This window comes from Prionailurus viverrinus, chromosome A3 (assembly GCF_022837055.1).
Source record: "Prionailurus viverrinus isolate Anna chromosome A3, UM_Priviv_1.0, whole genome shotgun sequence".
NCBI classification, from domain to species: domain Eukaryota; kingdom Metazoa; phylum Chordata; class Mammalia; order Carnivora; family Felidae; genus Prionailurus; species Prionailurus viverrinus.
In genome coordinates, this window is record NC_062563.1 from 116,300,961 (window position 1) to 116,304,738 (window position 3,778).

The 3,778-nt window shown below is 48.4% G+C and overlaps 1 long non-coding RNA gene across 1 annotated transcript; it reads left to right on the forward strand.

The window, feature by feature from the left end:
• Positions 1-315: 315 nt before the first annotated feature.
• LOC125162465 (uncharacterized) lies at positions 316-3,516 on the forward strand. Its single transcript, XR_007151047.1, has 3 exons — positions 316-466; positions 1,277-1,360; positions 2,909-3,516. It is a non-coding gene; the product is annotated as an uncharacterized LOC125162465 (long non-coding RNA).
• Positions 3,517-3,778: the final 262 nt, after the last annotated feature.

Genomic DNA, 3,778 nt, shown 5'->3' on the forward strand with positions numbered 1-3,778 from the left:
ACTTTGGAGGAGACAAGAGGCTGTTTCATTGTTGATATGAAATCACAGTATCTGCTTTGAGACTCCAACAGTGTCAGTCCCTTGGGTTCAGGGTGCTGACCCAATGGTCAAGGCAAGGCCTTGCAGCTTCCTCCTTGAGGAGATGGTCAGCTGTCAGGCTCCTTTTCCATGACTTTGGTGACATTGCCAGTTCCTTCTGCTTCAAAAGGAAGGTTTTCCCTCCAAGCAAGTAATCCCCTGGTCTCCATAGTTAGAGTCTCTGTGACCTCACGGAACCGTGCTGTTCCTACACAGGAGCTGTGCATCTGCCTGGATTGTTTTGATACTCTCTATTCAAGGTCAAGGCTCTAGTTACATGTTAAGAACTTAGCCAATTTCTTGTTGGTAGTTAGGAGTTGTTACCGTGAACAAGGGAAGACATGTGTCTTCAGCTACGCTCCACTCTCTACACTCTCGAGCCCCCATGGTGAGTTCCTTGTCTTTTCTGAAGTACTCTTTCTTCAAAAGTTGAGGAGCTGACTTTTGTTGCAAGTAGGAGGGGATTTCAAATCGTGACACTAGAGGGTTTAATTACTGCTTCAAAGACTCCTTACTGGAGTGCCTGGGTGGCTCAATCTGTTGAATGTCCAACTCTTGATTTCGACTCAGGTCGTGATCTCTCAGTTTGTGGGATCAAGTCCTGCATCAGGCTTTGCGCTGACAGCACAGAGCCTGCTTGGGATTCTCCCTCTCCTTCTCTCTGTGCCCCTCCCCTTCTCTCTTTCTCTCTCTCAAAATACACTTGATCTTAGCCAAAAGGCCGAGAAGCAATCTCTCTCTCAAAATAAATAAATAAACTTAAAAAAATTTTTTTTAATTAAAAACGAATAAATTTTAAAGAAAGACTCTTTACCCATGAGTTCCCATAAGGCCTAGGAGATTTATACAAATTCGCTCTCCCTCCACTTCCCAGCTCTCACCATATGCCAGAGTCCTAGGGCAGGTTGGCAGATCAGGCGTGACTTTGACCCAAGGCCACATGTCTAACGAGGAGCAGCTTCATGATCCAGACAGCATTCTTGTTCCTTTCCTTAATGTCTCCCAGCCGGGCTAATAAAAGCTCTACCCAAAGAACAGCCTCATGTGTATGTGTCCTGAACTAACTCACCCAGCACAACAGCTGTTGGGTCAGAGGAGGCCTGTATTCTACATAGGTTTCTTATTTCAAGCCAAGAATGTTCTAGATCTTGATTAGCTGCTATTGTTATCAACTGCATACTTCTGCGCAACCCCTCAGGTGGAATGATTAACCACATGGAGCATTAGGAGCATGGAGCGAGACCAGGTGTTTTTCAGAATGATTCTTCCTACCTTCAGAGAGGTGAGTGACACTAAGGTCGTGCTCCATGTAGAGCTGGGAATGACCCAGATTCTGGGAGGGTCAGCACACTGCCCATGACTATCGTGTAAGGCAAAGGAGTCATGGACATCATGAGCCACACCTCCCCACCTTCTTGCCAGTTACATATTCTTTGCCAGGTGCCCTTTTTCAGGTCTGGTGCTGCACTACAATTCCATTGAACCAGGACCATAGATTAAAAGTGCTGCAGGCCTGGGCTGGAACTTTTCTCTGGAATGATACCAAGGGTTGATTGTCAAACAACTTGGGGCCTCAAATAAAAGGAGCTGTTCCTCATTTCTTTTCATGAAGAGCCAACATTCGCTTTCTGGGAGCACTCAGAGTTTGAGCCTGGTTGACCATATGGTATAATGGGCTCCATAATTTTGTTTCCTCATCATGGAAAGGAGCCTTTTCTTTTCTCTTCCTCTTACTTTCCAGGCTCTACTGGGGAACAAGTTTACATCCATCCTATCCAACCATACTTTTCATGATTTTTTGTGTACTTTAACCATCTGCCCCCTCGTCCTTCATCTTCTCATCACTAAGGCCCTGACTTCTTGAGTTCAGAAGGTACCAACCAGAAATGCTAAGTGTTCACTGCCAGCCTCCCTAACGGGGCATACTGAGCTCAAAGTGGCTAAGTTAGGAATCACCTCTATGACATGATATGATGGAGGCTTGCCTGTTATCAAGGCCTAACTGCTTCTTCCTGGGTTCCTGGAAGTCCTCCAGCTCCAAGGAGACATTGGCTGCTGTCTTCTGGCTCTGTGCCTCATCCCTTCCTGGAGGATTATGACAGAGCCTGGGGCCCCACATTCATGCCAGCCTGACCTGGGAGAAGCAGGATGTGCTGTAGGCTGTGACTTTGGGGAATCCATGTAAGCCCAGTTGGCACTTCAGGAGCCCAACTTCCATCTTCTGGCCTCCCTTCAACCCTGGCTTAGGGGAATTCTTTTCTGTGCCGCTCCAGGGGCTTTTGCATTGGGCACCTACCTGGAGGTCTGGGCTTCAGCACAGGGGCTTTCTCCTCTTCCATGGAGTCAGGACCATATGGGCTCGAGGCCCTGGGGCTTTGGCTACCAAAGCGCCAGGAACTCTTTGTATTTGGGTCATTATGAAACCAAAGTTTCTTCCAGAGGTGGGTTCCATGTCACAATGTAAAATAGTAATCAGAACTCGCACCCTTGGGTTTCCCATGTGGCTGTGTTTAGTAAGGCACCTTAACTCTGTCTGTGAGCCTCCTGCCAACCCTTTAAAGTGCTATGCATGGAGACCTGTGTGTCTCTCAGTCCATTAAGGGTCTGACTTCGGCTCAGGTCATGATCTCGTGGTTCGTGGGTTAGAGCCCCACCTTGGTCTCTGTACTGACAGCTCAGAGCCTGGAGCCTGCTTCCATTTCTGTGTCTCCTTCTCTCTCCACCCTTCCCCCACTCTCTCTCTCTCTCTCTCTCTCTCTCTCTCTCTCTCTCAAAATGAATAAGCTTTAAGATAAACAAATAAAATAAAGTGACAATCATTCCTTTGCAGACTTGCTCTTTCCTCCCTCTGAATCGTGTCTCCACTCCTTTAACTCTGCCTCCTCCACGCCACTCCACCACCTGGAAAATACCTCCCCACCTTTTAAGACACAACTGGAAACTGTCACCACATCTTCTGCCTCTGGAACAACTGCAAGCATGGGCTGTGGCCACCCCCTCTGTGACCCTGCAAGGCTCTGTGCCCAACCTCTCCACAAGCTTTTACCACGGATGGATCGATCTGTGGGGCAGCTGGGCGCCAAAGATGACCTTGAACAATTCTGCCTCTTCCTGCACACACCTTCCCCTGCCCCCACCAAGAATCAGGGCCCATTTCCTCTCTCCTTGAATTGTGGTGAGGCCTGTGGCTGCTTTGAGGAAATGATCCATTCCAGGACGGCACCTCCTGCTTCTTCCATCTTGGAACCCTCGCTATTGGGGTGCTCCTTGGAATCCAGCCACCATGCCTTGAAAAGCCCAAACTGCATAGCAGGCCCCATCTCTGTTCCACTCTCTGCTGCTGGCCATGTAAGTAAGTCATCTCAGACATCCTGGCCGGCCTGGCCCCCAGGGGACTGAAGCCCCAGCCAACACCACGTGGAGCAGAGGAATGACCAGGCTGAGATAATAAAATGATTGTTCACAGCCATTAAATTTGGGGTGGTTTTTTATGAGCCATGGATAAGTGAAACAAAAGATCTGTATTGTCTATGAGACTATAAACCCATTGAGGACAGGAGTTCGGGTCTTGGTCATATGTGTGTGTCTAGTACCTAGAACAGTGGTTTGGCTGAGTGGTTAGAAGCTCAGAATCTGTTTTTGAGGGGCCTGGGGTTGAACCCCTTCTCTACCCTTTACCGGTTATGTGGCTGTATCAGTC